General features: G+C 43.9%; 1 protein-coding gene across 7 annotated transcripts in view; it reads left to right on the top strand.

Annotated features, from left to right (window-relative positions):
* The first annotated feature begins 4,150 nt into the window (after nt 1-4,150).
* The window catches only part of TSC1 (TSC complex subunit 1), a 54,831-nt gene continuing 41,983 nt past the window's right edge, over nt 4,151-16,998 (top strand). For 2 of the 7 annotated variants that reach the window (XM_079111689.1, XM_079111692.1), the window contains exons 1-2: nt 4,153-4,343; nt 13,093-13,155. The gene's annotated coding sequence lies outside the window, so the exon portion shown is untranslated. Of the gene's footprint in view, nt 4,372-13,092; nt 13,156-16,998 lie in introns of all 7 variants that reach the window. The other 5 variants (XM_079111688.1, XM_079111691.1, XM_079111694.1 and 2 more) reach the window with 4 other exon arrangements.

Below are 16,998 nucleotides of genomic sequence, written 5' to 3'. Positions count from 1 at the left end.
GCTGTCCAGGGTGCTGAGGGGACATGACTGGATCCAAGTCCACTTGATCCCCCCAGGGACCAACATTGTCTGGCCTTGTAACAGAAACCCAGGAATGTTCTAAGTGGTCTGCATTCCCTGGAGCAAGGCAGTGTGAATGATGTCCCTGGAGCCACACAAACTTGCAGCCTCGACCAACTCCAGCTCTTGGCCTTGGCATCTCTCAGTGCAAAATTCTCAAGGAGAATCTGTGTGGCTGACTTGGAAGACATTTTCAGCCCTGATTCAGGTCCAATCAGGTATGTATGTACATGTATATGAGACCATCTATGAATCTAGTGGGTACCCCAGGCCTCTTAGAACAGGCTGTAGCCATGAGGATCTTGGTGGGAACCAGCAGTACCCTCAATGGGATATTTAAGACAGGTATGAGCAGCTTCAGAGATGTCAGAGAAGATGATGTACCTGAGGACCAGCGTCAGAGGACACTATGATCACATCCGAGTATTGAGAGTAAGGAGAGGGAGTCACTGCTAGCACACGGGGTTAGCCAGGTCAGGTGCAGGAACTGTGGCTCACAGGCTGGTCAGAGAGGATGGCTCCTTCTTCCTCCTCTGAGCCCACCTCACTTTGGTCAAATGCAACAGAAAACCAAAGGTTTGGCAGTGGAAAGGAGCCCAGAGAGAGAAGGACCAGTGGAAAGTGAGCAGCACAGGAGGATGGGGCTGCCTGTATGAAGGAAGTGTAGGCAGCCTGAGAAAGGCAGGGCCTGAAGACCCTGGGTGTTCCAGGGAACTGGAGGACAGGGTGCTGGACAGCAAGTGGAGGTCAGGGCTGCAGAGGAGCTTGGTCTTGATTCTGCAGATGTGTGGTCACTGAAGTCAGGGAGACTGACCAGGAGGCTTCAGCTGAAAGCCGAACATTCAAATGGATGAGCCTCAGGCACCCGTGTGTGTGGGGCAGGGTAGGAATATCTAATGCTGTCCTTCCAGAGGACTTCCAGTCCCATTGCTGTCTACCAGAAGGCCTTTCGTTCATAGGGACAGAAACTCATGGAAACTAGCATCAGCTGAAATAATTATCGCTTTGTGGAAGTTGGAAAAGCAGGGTGAAGTTGGTCTCAGGGACTTGAAAAATGCAGGAGATGGCAACCTACACTTCTCTTTCCATCTTTCTCTTTCTTTTGGGGCTGAGGATCAAACCCAGGACCTCAAGTAAGCTAAGCAGGTGCTCTACCACTGAACTACACCCTCTCCCCTCATCCCTCTTCGTCTCAGTGTCTCTTTTCTGTTTGCACCAGATTTCTCACACAGCTTCCTATGGTACCAGAGAAGGGAGAGGTCACAGCTTCCTTGTCCCAGTTTGGTGACCTCCAAAGAAAGAGAAAAATCTCTTCTGGCATCCATACATAAAGACCCAGAGAAGTACTCCAGTTGGCTGTGCTCAAGTCACATGACCAACAGTGAGCAAATCTCTTTGCTAGGTGATGAGATTGGCTAGGCCTGGTCCAAGTTCAGTGGCCTGGGACAGCACTGTGACTGTCAGGCCTAGCAGCACAGGAGGAATGGGGGACCGGCAATGCACCTCCTCAGAAGGGGAGGGAGAGATGCTGCAGGCAAGTGCAACAGTGTCCACAGTGTCAGCAACACCTGCCAACCCAGGGCTCGGCAGGAGGCTCTGGACTGATGTGGGGAAGGAGCGGGTGTGAGGAACATGTATTCAGCAAGTGACAAAAATCAAGCTCAGAGAAGCCAAAAATATCTAGGCATCCCAGTCTGGCAAGAGAGCAGGTGGCAGGGCTGTCTGCGCTGGCCTCCCCTCACAGGCCCCTGACAGTCTATATTGAGGTAACAATTGCCATTCTTCCAGGCACTGTAAAAACAGTAACAATGTATTTAGGGCCTCCCTTGAGAGACAGCAGCTGATGAGCTCTGTATGTCCCTACTCCTTTCCAGGGGCGTGAATTCCAGCAGGATGACCTCATGGAGCCACGGAAGATGGGGTAGGGAGGGGGGCTCTGGGGTCACCACTCTGGAGCAGTGCCTGAGCCCCCACCCACTTCTCAATAACCTTCACTCTCCCAACCTCTGGTGGTCTCAGAAATCTCCAGACAAACCTGAGTGCCTGCACTGGTGCACTGTGAGCAGGTTTACGCGTGGAACTGAGAGAACCTGGATCCTTCCCCTCTCCCTTACCTTCCAGAAGGACCATGCTTGGGCAACTACAAAAATGTGGCATTTGGTGGATCAACTCACGGGACTGTTGGCTGCTGATGGTGAGCACAGCTAACAAATGTGACTGATGGAATGAGGCTGTGCACTAGTTACGTTTTAACCTCTCAATGACTCCAGCCCAAGTCCCCATTATATTACCGTATGTTGCAGGTGAGGAGACTTAGGCTCGCTAAGTTGGTATGAGGGTGGAAACTTGAGATAGGAAATTGGGAATCAAGGGAGAGACACTGAGTCTCAAAGGAAGTGCCCAGAAACTACTGAAATGCAGGAGACACCCATGAACCACTGAAATACAGACAGCACCCCCGGAGAACTGCAGCACATGTCCTTGGCCCAGGCTCTTGTAACATGAGGGGAACGTGCAAGTGCAGGGAACACTGGCATAAAATTACATTGCTCTACCCTGACTCCCCCTCTAGTCAGACCCTAGCAATAATCCCTCTATAAATGCCATCTCCACACCAACAGGTTGCTGACACTCCCTCTGAAGACAGCCTGCATTCTCCCTACTTTCCTAAATAAACTTCTATGTCTTTGAATGGTGCATGCTGAAATTCTTTTCCATCAGGTATGCCAAGAACCAAGCTGGTCCTGAGTTGTTTCCCCTTCTCTCGGGTAACTCCTTGGACACTTATTCCGAATTGTCTCTCCTCATTTGACAAAACTTGTATTCAAACTGCTTTGAATCTAGAGCTCTCGCTTTCCCCAGCTGCCTATGTGACTGTGCTGGACCATGGAGTCCCCAGTTCAATTCCCACTTCCTCATACGCCCGCATGGGAAAGCTTTATAAACTAAAGTTATAAAGGTGCCCACTGCTCAAAAGTCCCCATGAGGTTTGGGAACAGGCAGGAGAGGGAAAATGAGGGCTGGGTTCTACTCATGGGGACAATGGGCCCAGAGGTGGTCATTTTTCTAATTCCATAAGGGCACCAATCCTACCAGCACCAGCCCTTCCCTGGACCACCCTAGCTCTTCCAGAATTCTGACAGCATCTACTGTGCTGGTTACTCCCACATCTCACCCCTTAATCACATGCCGACCTGCACTGCGACCTAGTTGGTTCCCATGAGTTATTCCCATCACTTACCCCATTTGTTTGTTTTGCTCCTTTGGCTCCCTCTGACTGGAATGCCCTTCTCTTTCACTTCTTTTCCATAGAACCCACTGTTCTTTAACACCAGCTTGATGCCCACTCCACAAAGCCTTCCAGATACCACCACAGCTAGACTCCGCCTTGCTCTCTGCCCTCTCTCGGCTCCCCTCCTGCCTCCTAAGGACCATCGCCCACTGGGTACCTACTAGACGTGGGGTCCTATGCTAAACGCCTAGGATGCTGTGTCTTCCGGATCCCTCACTTCAGAGGAAGTGCCATTTCAGAGGAAGGAACGAAGGCTTGGGCTTGTCGCCGCGAGGAGTAGCAGAGCAGGATACAAATCAAGGTCTGCCTCCTTCTACTAGGGCTGGTTTTTTCTGGATGTCACGAGTAGGTAGGTGTGAAGTGTCAGTAACAAGATGGCAGAAGCCAGTGTGGTTCTCCGCAGAGACCCAGGCCGCGCTTTTGCAAATACTCTGTAAAGGAAAGAGACTGCAACTCCACTAAGGTTCAAGAGCAGGCCCTTCTCCCACGGGGGCCGCGGCTCCGCGGCCGCTGGCAGACCAACTCCCAGCCACTGGGCGCGCTAGGAGGCGCGCTAGGAGCCGCGCGCGCCACGCCCGCGGGCCGGCTTGTTTACGCCTCGGCCAGCGTCACGTGAGCGCCCCGCCCGCCCCGCCCCCGGCGCCGCGTGGCTCCTCCCGCCGCGCCGGGCCTTCTTTCGCCTCCTTCGGAGTCACAAGATCTCTCAGCAGTCTCCCTTCGGGATCCTTCCGCCGTCCCCGCCCCCTGCGCTGAAAACGCTCCTCGGCCCTTTTCCGCACCAGCCCGCCGCCTGAGGAATGAGCGCAACGGCCCGCTCCATCGGCGGCGCTACCGTCCTCGGCCGCCCGCCGCTGGGTTCGGAGGCGAAGGGCGGCCCAGCTGGGGACTCTTTTTCGTGGCGGAGGCCGCCGACGCCCGTGGACGCCTCACGCCAGGGGGAGGTGCTGCGCGTCCAAGATGGCGGCGCCCTGTAGACTGGAGGGACTGTGAGGTAAACAGCGGCGGGGGAGGAGAGGTGGGTGAGTATAGGGGCGTTCGCTGCTCCTCTCGCCGAGGGCTCCTCGGGACGGCCCTGGCAGCTCTGCCTCCGTCGGGGAGGCCCCGGCGCGCCGAGGCAAGGGGCGGGCCGGCTGGGTGGGGGGCCTGGGCCGGGGCTGCGGAGCGCCCTCCGATCCCTCTCTGCGCGACGGGTCCCCGGGGCCCGGCCGGGGCCGGCGAGCCCGCGGAGGCGAAGCGGGCCGGGCCGGCACCCGGCTGCTTGTCGGCGGCCGCGGGGCAGGCTGCATGCGGCCTGGGTGCGGAGGGCAGGCGAGGCGGCTCCGGGACCGGCCCTGCTCGGTGGGCGACAGGTTGCCGCGGGCGCGGAGGGCGGGGGAGGGACCCTCGGCCGCGGGGGCCCGGCTGGGCCGGGCTGGGCCGGGGCTGGGCCGGGACTGGGCCGGGCCGGGCCGGCCCCCAGGCCTCGGGAGAGGACCCGGACGGGGCGGGGGAGAATGAATGGAGGCCCTCCGTGGGCATCCAGAGCTGCCCTGTTCGCCGGGCTCCGCCAAAATTTGCATGACCGCAGTGCCTGGCTCCGGGTGTGCTCGTGGGTGTTTAATTGACGGCGGAGGACAGTTACCTTGAAGTCCGCAGAGGTGATTCTTAGGAGACAGCTCTTCGCAGAGCTGCTCATTCATTCATTCGAGGAACAGTGGAGCCTGCAGTCAGAGACACCTTTCAGAATTAAAGCGCTTTCTTTGTTGCCTGCTAAAGAGTTTTGCTTCCTGTCTTTTGGGTTTGGGATGAGGGAGACTTCGGAGGGGGCGCGGCCCTCCTAACAGCAGCCAACATTTGTGGGTTGCTGACTGTGTGCAGGCATTGTAGAAGTGGTTTACAGTCACCATCTATTTGGTTTTGGTCAAAGGAAGGGGCAGCCACTAGTAACACCTCCAGTTCTCTCAGATGAAGAAACTGAGGCCAGAGTAGATTGGGGTAACTTGCCCAAGGTCACACCCCCGTTGTCTGAGCGAGGACGGGAAGTGAGCTCTGACGGATTGCAAAAACATGACTCTTATTTGACTGATAAAACTTATTTGATCAAAACCGATCCGTCTTTAAGTGATTAGAATTAATCATTTGGTCGAGGTGTGTGTGTTTCGTTTTGAAGGGAAGTGCACTTGGCTTATATGCTGTATGCTTTTGTTTCTGATGGCAGTATTGTGCCTGTGAACTTGTTAGTCTAAATTAGGCTGGAAAGTATTTGATATTTTTATAAAACTGATGTGTTTATACGAAAGAAGTCTGCTATAATCCTTGCTTTTTTTTTTTTTTTTTTTTTTTTGTAGAAAGTGTGGAAATAGCGCTTCACTTTACAGAGTAAGCTGTAAAAGTACTAAAATAGAATAATACTCTTCTGAGATACTTTGAGTTATAATTTGGGGATCAACTTGGAGTCATCCGAATTCAAACATGCTGGAAAAGTGGAGCAGTAAATTTCAGAAAGCATTACAAAACCTAATCTTATGGGAGTCTTTGATTTACTGAGCAACCACCTGTGATTCTTAAGTTGAGCATTCCTGAGCAAACCTGGAATATGCAAATATGAAAACTGATTTAGGGTTTTGTAGGGAAATGTACCTATAACAGTTGTGTATCAGGCAAATGAGGCTCCTCAGAAACACTGAACCATTCTTTATTATTGCCCTGGGGAGCTGCAGAATCTTCCTCTAACCACTTTGTGTAAACTTAAGGGGTATTTATGGGAGATGTAAATGGAAAATATCCTCTTACCAAAGTTAATATCTTATCCAAAATACTCTTATATCACATACCTGGAAGGGCACATGATGTAAGCTTTCTTTGCTTCATGCATTTCCTGGTGTCATAAACACTTGTTATGTTCCTAAATTCCTAATTAGAAAGGAGGCTACTAGCCTTCTTACACGTTTTCACTAAATAGGAGTATCTCAAACCCTGTGACTCAGTTGTACTCTTCCTCCACTGGGTGAGTGAAGACATCTGTCCCTGCTGCTGTCATATAATTCAGGACCTTATGTGCATACGTGGTTCCAACCGTGCAATGAAATTGAACAGACTCACTAGGTAAATCTAATACATACCTGTTTGTGTAATGTTTAAAGAATAACAAAATAGCCATGAACAAGGGATCTCAAAATGTAGTGTTCATTAGAACCTCCATGCACAGGTATCTGACCTGTGTAGGTAGAGCTACAATGTTCAGTCTTTGAGGACATCCTGTCCCTCTGTACATTTTGGAAGAAGTCTGATTCTCGTGCACCAGAGGTTGGTGACAACTGACTGAAAGCATCCGTTTGGCTGATTTCTTTTTATTTATAATTTATTGCAGAGGCATTTCTTAAAATAGCCAGCCTATGGTGCATGTAATGGTGGGTGAGCTTTGGCCTCTGAATGAGAGTTGATTTGAACTTAGAGCTCTATTTTCTTTCCAATTTGTGAGGGTACAGGTATGTTTGTTTCCAGGTTCCAATGCCATAATGGACTACAATTAATTTCTCCTGGAATTAATTGGGTATTCTTGGATGCCAATAAGCCAAATACAGCAATACATCAACATTTCAAGCTTTTATAAAGAACCAAAAAGTGTTTATCTTAGCAGGTGGCACATGCTTGACATCCCAGCCACTCTATTGGCTGAGGCAGAAGGATTGCCAGTTCATGGCCAGCCTGAGCAACTCAGTGAGGCCTTAAGCAACTTGGTGATACCCTGTCTCATAATTTAAAAATGAAAAGACCTGGGGATGTAGCTTAGTTGTAGAAAGCTCCTGATTTCAATTCCCAGTATCACAAACAAAACAAAAAAAACACTAAAAAACTTTCAATTTTTAACAAGTTACTTAAGTTCTCTGAGCCTCAGTTCCCTCATCTGTAAAGGAAGAGTTGGACTGTAAATTAATCTCTAAGTCCAAATTTATGGGATTTAAAGTCCTTGTGGGCTTCAGCTAAACATTCCAACTAAATCCATTGATTCAAAGTGTTAATGGTTTTATAATAATCAAGTGAGTGGGGTATGGTGGCACATGCCTATAATCCCAGTGGCTCGGTAGGCTGAGGCAGGAAGATGGTGAGTTCAAAGCCAGCCTTAGCAACTTAGCAAGGCCCTAAGCAACTCAGTGAGACCCTGAAAAAATAGAATGTAAAAAAGGGCTGGGGATGTGGCTCAGTAGTTAAACACCTCTGGGTTCATTCCCCGATACCAAAAAAAAAAAAAAAAAGTAAACTGGTGACTTTTAGCCAACTTGATAGCGTATAGAGGTTTATTCTTTTCTTTATATCATATTTTTTTAAAAAGGTGATTCCCTTTAAATTCTCCATATTAGAAATCTCTCTTTGAAGGATTGATTTTATTTGTATTAGTTTTGTCATTTCAGTAGCTATAGACTTGAAAGAAAAGTAGACTCAGTGGCATTCTAATCTGTAGTTGTTTGCATATGTGTGTATATTTTTATGTGTATATATACACAAACACTGAGTTTTTAAAAATTCAGGTCAGTTGATAATTAATACAATTTGGTTTGCATGAAATATTTATTTTTTCCATTTAAATTGGTCTGAAAGAAGTCTTTCATTGGCAGTTGGAGATTATTCTTTCTCTGATTTACTTCTTAAGCCTATAGGTGCTAAAAATTCATAATTTAATGTCTTTTAATGCGATAGAACATAAATTCATAATATATATTTAAGTAAAAGATACACAATCTCAGGACTTTGTTAGTTTCTTCTTGTCCCTTCTCTTGTGAAAGTCTAACTTGTTTTATATAGAGGGAAATAGCAGAAGGTAACAATATTTTTTAAAGTTGAATGAGTTCAGATTGACATCTAATGAGTAAAGTGTCTTAAAAAAGGAGATTTGATTCCAAACAGGATGTGGTAGTCACTAGCCTACAATTCACAAGTCGCTTTGTGAAGTGACCATAGTGGCTGAAGAGGACTAGACTGTGTTGAAGTAACGGGACTGTTTTGCCTGGTATTGGTGATGTGATGGAAGGTGCTGTGGGGAATGCTGGGAAGAAGAGAAGTGGTTCCCTTCCCAGTCTGCTGTCATCAAGACCTGTGCTGTTTTGCATCCTTCATAAAACATAGTAACAAACTTGGAAGTGTATCCATTATGGAATGATTTTTATCAGTCTTTCAATTACCAGCTGTTAAATGGATAGACTGCTAAGCCTATGTACCCAGCAAAACATTTTGTTACGTAGTAATGTTGTTATAAGAAAGATTATATAGAGTGCTTATGTGCCAAACATTGTGCTAAGCTTTTTACATGTCTAATCCTGTTTACTCTTTGTACAGCCTTAAGAGGGCAGAGTAGGAAAGGAATTGAAGGTTTAGGGGATATGAAGGAAGTTGCCTAAGGTCTCTTATTCAGTGATAGAGCTGGGATATGAACTAATTGGTTGACTCTAGAACCCCAGTGTTTAATCTTGCACTGTGATAAACTATCTGATCTATTCATCTCCTAATTAACTCATAGGCCAGGGGTTTTTAACTTTGGTGGGGGCAGGTTTTACTTCTTATAAAAATCTATAAAAAGCTATGAACTAATGCCCCTCCTTCAACCCTTTGTGTCCAGTTATCACCAAAAAATGCATATAGACACGGAATTTTGGATATAATGTCTAAGACTTCGTGGACAAAGCTTAAAACCGAGCCAGTGATTTCGGATGAATTATTGCTTTTGAAAAAGGAGGTGGGCTTTACAAAACAAGTTTCTTTAAACCAGTAGGTAGCAAGGCCTAAGTCTTTTCAAAGTGAACTCGTGTACTATTTACATCATGAATCTTCTTACTGAACTTTTGTATTGGAAAAATTTTTACACTTTACTGGAAATTAAACCTTAGACACCACAGTAAAAGAGAGAGGTAAAGAAATGGATATACAACCTGCAAAGTGCTTCTCAGGCTTGGCATTCAGTCTGTGCTGACACCTTTGCATCTGGCAGAATTCCATTAGTTTCCCAAGGTTTACATACATTTTTTTCCCCTTTTGAGCTTCAAAGCAGATGTGAATGAATGAATGAATGAATGACATTTCTTGCCTTCTTCCCTCTTTCTTCTTTGTAGGCCACTGATTCTTAATCTCAGTGGGCATCAGAATCACTTCAGAGCCTTCCTTCCCTCAGTTTTTGATTCAGAGATCTGGGGCAGGGCCCAAGAATTTGCATTTCTGACAAATTCCCAGGTGATGCTAATGCTGGTGGTGTGAGAACCACTGTTCTAGACCATCACACCTGGTGTCTTTCTGCCCTAAAATATTTCTATTTTGGTCCTTTAAACTTGAAATCTACAGAAATCTCAGTTCGATCACATTTGTGCGTGGCAACTCTATTAAACATGAATGGTATCTCCTTGGACTATATTGCTTGGTAAATAATTTCATTCATGCTAGTAGGAAATCAGAAAGTAAGTAATATTATTGGAAGAGATGCACCTTACCAAAAATCAATCTCTGGCCCTACAGGCACATTACTAGAGGATTCATCACCTTTGGAATAAGGTATAAACTTTAGTGAACTGTCAGAGGCCCCAAAGAACAGAAATTTTGAATAGAGAGCCTGGCAAGTTGGAGCTCTCCTGCTCCAGCTTCTGTGACCTTGAGAAGAGACTACAACTGCTGAGGCATTTTAAATCATTCTTGCCTACACCTTTTGGCACCTTTGGCCATCAGCTGTTTTATTCTCACTACTAAGTACAGCAGTATTTCCTACCCCTTCCTTCTGTGCATCCATAAGAAGAAAAACTTGGACAAGTATCTTACCTTTTTTGAATGCATTAGTGCTAAAGGCAACTTGGTTAAATTGTTAGAATATTACTGTAAGAAATCACCTGAGAGTTCCTGAGCCACATATCTGCTCTATCTAGATTGTACTTTATGATGAAGTAGTCCATCTGTGTGTGTGAACTGTGTCTGAATTGTCATTGGATTTTTTTTTTTTTTTTTTTTTTTTTTTTTTTTTTGTGGTGCTAGGAATTGAACCCAGGGCCTTGTGCATGCAAGGCAAGCATCTGCCTACTGAGCTATATCCCCAGCCCTGTCTTTGAATTCTTGAAGCTAAAAACTTGAATATAGGAAACAAGTTATAGTGAAGAGATACCTGCCTTCACATATCTGCAGTTGCCTTTGCACTTTATAGACAAATGTATACAAAGCTCTGTTAGGGGATTTGATATACAGTTACCTTTTTTATGTCACAGTCCTTGGGAGGCCTGGGGGTTACTTTCTAGGCTACACATCACAACACTCGTTTTCCAAATGTCTGAATATTCATCGCATAATTTCAGCTAGAATACTTATTAAAGGCATTTTGGGTGCCTGCCACTAGCATTTCATAAAGTTGTACCTAGCTCTTAGCCCTCACAGAGCTCATAATTCATTTTGCCTAGGGCAGATGCAGATTCTGCTCATGACAGCTGTCTGTGGCTATTACACGTGTTCCCGGGCATTTTTGTTGTCTATCTACAAGCACCTACAGAATGAAACTAATTAGATGAACTGTGGAAACAAATGGGCTTCTATGTTCCTTCTGTTTAATTGAAAAATACCAAAGCATGGAGCCCTCATCTTTCCCCTCAAACCTGCCCTTTATTCAGAAAGACTGCTTATAGAAGTGAAGTAACAATGTTGCATGTAGGTGAGAACACAACTTTTGGATCTGATATCAAATAGGGAGAAACCTAGCTTTTGGGATATGTTTCTTTTTTATTTGGTTTTATAAGAATGTGAGTTGATTTTATTATGTTCTGACAGGTGTTAACATCAGTATCCCTCACTTCCAGGTGGGAGGTTCACACATTATATCTCACTTCATTGACCTGAATGGTGGTACCCAGTAGTACTCCCAAAGGACAGGGTTTATATATTAGTGAATAAGTAAATGGACACATAAAAATATAAATAATGGTGACAGCATGGGAAATTATGTCAAATCCCATTACTTTTTTTTTTTTTTTAAGTGTGATGATTAAGATGTTGAGTCTTAATATTGAGCATTGAACCAAACCTTTTTGCTTTCTACTGGTAGTGCCACTATCTAGTACTGTGATCCTGGCTGGGTGGGCTTGGTGTATCCTAATTTTACCCTTTCCTTAGATTTTTCTTTTCAGGTAAAAATCCAACTGGGATTAGTTGCAAGAGGAAGTCAGTGTGACTCCCTGGGCTAACAGCTGATTTTAGAATTCTGAGATAGAGGACACAGCACCAATTGCAGCTTTCTGGCTCAGTGGAATAAGGGTGGCCAGTCACCATTCCCTGTCAGCAAAGTTTGACTGATTTCTCTGAAGGGCTGGCGCCTGCAGCAGTGACCTCACATGCTTGCAGGGACTGCTGAGGACCATTGGCATGAATGCCCTGAATATGCTCTACGTGGAACTCTAATTACCCTGTCATCTGGAGTGAGAGGCTTTAATTGTTAGAGAGTTGCTCTGTCCTCTTGTTTGACTTTGATCAGGGTTTTATATCTTAGAGTTTGTTTCTAGGCTCTTCTGTGTTCAGTGCAATTGGTGTATACAGTATATGAGGCCCCCCTTTCCAAATTGCATATCAGCCAGGAATGGTGATCAAGGAAGCTATGAGATCTTACAGACCTGAACTGAGTACATTTGCCTCTTGAGTGCCAAGATAGACCTCGATGTCCCAAACAGATGCCCTCTGTTAAAGCAGACTGGAATATATTTATATATACTCATTTAACATGGATAATGAGATAATTCGACAGAGGAAGAAAGAAAGAAGAAGAAAGTTGAGAGATAGCTGTTCACAAATATTTTATGCCTGTCAGGTAAAAGGATTAGACTTACTGCTGTTTAAAGGCAGAATTAGGCTTTGTACATTTATCTAAGAAATATTTTGTTAGTCAACAAGTGCCAGATACCGTGGTAGCTGCTAGAGTATTGAATCAGCTACAGTCTCTTCACAGTGCAACTTAGTGAGGGAGATATGTTCAACAACTAATCCCACTTACTAATTGGGTTGCAGTAAGGAATACAAAGACCTAGTCTGGAGGTGGGAGTGTGGGGGAGACGAGCCCTGGGCAGGCTTCTCTGATGAAGTGAATGTTCAAGCTGAGACTTTTAAGATAAAGAATTGGTTTAGGAGGTGGCACGGCACAGGGACAGGTGCACATGATCCTCAGGTGGGGATGTGATGCAGCTTGGCTGAGAAATTGAAAGGTGTGTAAGCCAGGGTGTAGGGAGGGAAAGGAATTTGGTGGGTGAGAAGGCAGTTCAGGCCCCCCAGTGCTCTGTGCCTCTGACCATCCTTCCTGTGGAACTGCCTCACAGTCCTCCAGTCGGATGTATCATCTCAATTCATCTTAGCATGGCCTTATGAGGTTGATGCTATTATTCTCACTTTACAGGTGAGGTAACTCAAGGTCAGACATTAGAGACTTAAGATAAAATAGCTAAAAGTTATACTGCTAATAAGTGGCAGAACTTGGATTTCAACTTGAACTTGTACTAGAGCTTCTCTTACCCATTCCCCTATAGTTCTAATGGTTTACAAAAGGCAGAGATTACAAGTTCAGCACATATAAAGAATTTTCCAGCAATGAGCTGCTCAGAAATGCAGAGGCACATGCTTCCAATAATTATAAGTGTTCATTCCAGTAGAAACCAGATGGCCCTCTGTCAGAATGGAGTAGGAAGGAGTTGTACCAGATGAACATTACTCCATTGTAAGACTGTTATGCACATATTTGTCTGTGTGTGTTTTCCCTCCAGTGACCATGAAAGACACCAAGTTGAGAACACTGGAAACCGAAGTACCAATTATCCTCAGAACAGGTAAGGTATAAACTCAGTCCAGTGGTCAGGGGAAGGTGGAATGGAATTATTTACCTTGTCCACAGTATATTAGTAGCAGGTGCTTCTTTGCATTCAAGGATTTAACATTTATGGTTTTAGCTGCTTGCCAGGCACTGACGCCTCTGTGACTTGAAATAATTAGTCAAATGACTGCTGATTTACGAATTGCATGCTCCGTGCCAGGCACTGTGCTTGGTACATCCTATGTGTTATTTGTTTTCTTCACAGCATGCTTCTGGTGTAACCACATCTCACAGGTGAGGAATTGGGCTCAAAATGCTATATAACTTTCCTGAGGTCATCTTTATAGTCCCATGGTGGACCTATGATATAAATAGGTTTTGTGTAGCAGCAAAGTCTGATTCTAACCATTAATTAAATTGAGGCCTTTGTGCCATGGCATGGCATTTAACCATGCAGGTTCTCGACCCTGAGGCTTAGAAATCCACTTGACTTATATCAATAAACCAAATGTGATGTCTGGACCCCTGTCCTTAACCTGCTCGGAGTGGGCTTCAAGTTTTTGTTAGCTCAGCACATGATTACAATGTCCATCCTGGGAGGAGAACCCCTGAGCTAGTGAGTGAGCATTTATATCTTTTTTTTTTTTTTTTTGGTACTGGGGAGTGAATCCAAGGGTGCTTAACTACTGAGCCACATCCCAAGCACTTTTTTGTATTTTATTTGAGTTGCTTAGGGCCTCATGGCTTTGAACTCATGATCCTCCTATCTCAGCCTCCCGAGCTGCTAGGATTACCACACCTGGCTGAGCATTTACATCTTAATGTGTCTATATCTATTAATGGTCTTAAATTGGTTTTGGGGGGGGGTAAATTATATATTTTATTGTTTTTTTTTTTTTTTTAGGAATTGAAGGATTTTCAAACCCCCAGAATATGTGCTTCATAAATATTGGGGCTCTGACATTTTTGCAGATCTAAGTTTAGTCTTAGTGACCTAACTGATTAATGAACTGTAATTTCAAGTTTACCATCAAGAATGCCCATTGTAACAGAGTTGTGTATATACTGGAAGGGCATAGGGAAGACAGGGAGGTGTTTGATCTGCTGTCTTTGTGCATAGACTGCTAATGTGAGTTTTGTGGTCCAGTGGGTTGCCACTTACTAATCACTGTCACCTCACCTGTGTCATAGGAATTGTCAAGTAAGGCTAGGATTTGTGCCTTCAAGATCCATGTTGGTTTATAAACAAGGACTTACTACAGATTGTAGGTTAAAGGAAGTATTGTTCTTTCATAAGTGGGGAAAGCTTTCTAAGTTTGACTTTTCATTTCCAAATTTTGTGGGTTTTTTTAATACTCCTTTTTAAATTTTTTTTTTTTTTAATTTAAGAAGTTCATTGAGTATGAACTTGAACCCAAAATCATGGTCAATCAGATCATTGATACCCAAGTGGAGTAACACTATCATAAAATGTAAATTCTGGGATATAAAAATAAATCTTAGATTTTTATTAAAACATCTTTCATGATTGTTGTTATATTACATTTTAGTAGTTATGATTTCAGAGTTTAAAATTCAAGGGTAGGAAAAGCCCTTGGGGAGTGCAACTACCTGCTGGGCTGTCCTGCAGTCTCTGTTAGCCATTTGTGGTACCTCTCTGGCTGGCATACTTGGTCCCATCATCAGCCTTGGACAAAGCGGCATTCAGGAGAGTTTCCAGTGGAAGTTTTTTTAGAAGCATCCTTCTACCTGAGATTCATAACTTGGAAGGCCTCAAAGATCCTTCATCTTCACCTACTAAAAGATGCTGGCCACCTTTAGCAGTTGTTTTGACAAATCTCTTTGTGGATGCTTTGCCTCCATGGACTCAAAAAACTATAAGAAATTGGGCTGGAAATGCAGCTTAGGGGAACAGTACTTCTCTAGCATGCACCAGGCCCTGGGTTCAATTCCCAGTACTTCCTCATCCCCGCCAAAAAACTGCAAGAAACTGTCTTGTAGCATTTTTGCATTTTTGTGAAGTGTATTTAAAATTTGTTTAGTGAAGACAAAATGTGTTTGGGTATTTTCATTTTTTTTCTTAACAGTTTTTTCTTCATACCTTTGGCATTCTTTTTTGTTGTGCTTTGCTTTGCTTTTTTGTCATGCCAGTGGTTGAACCTAGGGCCTCTATGTTTAACTTAAAAATGACTTATGGATGTTGTTAATTGTGATTATAGAATTTTTTTGTTTAAATTTGTTTTAACACGAAGTTGAGATTAAAAGGTCAACATTTTATTTTAATTCATCCTCACAGGATGGGAACTAGTCAAATGTGAATCTTTGATTGCAAGACTGCAAATTAAATACAGTTCTTTAAGGTTATTTATGTAGGACAGATCAATGAAAGTTAGACTTAAGGTATACTTTAGCAGCCAGGTGCAGTGGCACACGCCTATAATCCTACCAGGTCAGGAGGCTGAGGCAGGAGGATTGCATGTTCAAAGCCAACCTCAGCAACTTAGTGAGACCCTGTCTCACAATAAAAAATTAAAAGGACTGGGAATGTAGTTCAGTGGTTAAGTGCCCCTGGGTTCAGTCCCTCTTACCAAAAACAAATAAACAAACAAACAAACATATAATTTAGCATTTGTTTTGTAACTGAGTTGTTTAAATTGTTATAAACATTTTTTTCTTTTAAATTATTTTTTTATGTTTTACAGAGAGCATTTTCATTCATTGTACACAAATGGGGCACATCATTTCATTTCTATGGTTGTACATGATGTAGATTCATACCATTTGTGTAATCATACATGTACATATAAACATTTGTTATAAAATGTTATAAACATTTGACAAAAGAGCATATAATGTTACTTGCAAAGTTACTTACCCAAACCACTCTTAATATTCCTAATATTTAGTGATTTAAAAGATATTTTTAATATAAAACTCAAATATCATTAATTGAAGCCTTCACTTTCATAAGAAATATAACTTTTATATTTACACTGACAGAATTTCAACTTATAAGACACAGGACTTGTCTGAGGGTTAAGATTAGGACTTGGGTGTTTCACTTTATATGAAATTGAATACTCAGGTGTTGACTTACCATTAAACATTCTGATTAACATTTTAAATTCATTTCTTATCCACATTATTAATGTTTTATATAAGGTATAAGGTAGTGGCATGAACATAAAATTATTTATCACACATACAAGGTCAAGGATGCTAGAATTACCACTGAGGCAGATAAGTGTTCAACCTTCCGACCTTCCGCAGATGAAGGCCAAAGCCAATTATCACATTTGGGATGAATGTAAATATTGATATTGAACTTTGCTAAATCCCTACTTTCCATCTTTGTCAAGATCATGAGTGTTCTGTAAGATCAAATATGATGACCAGTTGTAGAGTGTAAATTTGGTACAAGTGAACTCAGGAATTAGGCCCATCTGTGACCATCCCTGTTCCTGCTGGAATCCTGGAAGACACTGTATTTAAAGAAAAGGGAGGGAAGGTGGGGGAACAAAAACTCCTGGCTATTGATCTACCCACAGGTTGGCCACTCATAGTGGGAGACCGAGGTCTGGCTCCTGGGCTACTAACCCCATATAGAAGCAGAGAGGAAAAGCAATGGTTGATGACATTATATCTATACAGGTCCTCTACATTGATCACAGCCACACCTGATCAGATTGAGTAGGGCTGTTTTTGACACTGTAACCAAAAGACCTGACAAGAACAAATTTAGTGGAGGAAAAGTTTATTTGGTGTTCACAGTTTCAGAGGTTTCAGTCCATAGCTGTGAACTCCCATTGTTCTGATCTTGATGTGAGGCAGAACATCATATAGCAGAAAGGTATGGAGA

This window comes from Sciurus vulgaris (assembly GCF_902686455.1).
Source record: "Sciurus vulgaris genome assembly, chromosome: 15".
NCBI lineage: Eukaryota > Metazoa > Chordata > Mammalia > Rodentia > Sciuridae > Sciurus > Sciurus vulgaris.
The sequence above is the reverse complement of the archived record's forward strand: the minus strand, read 5'-3'. Positions and strand labels throughout refer to the sequence as shown.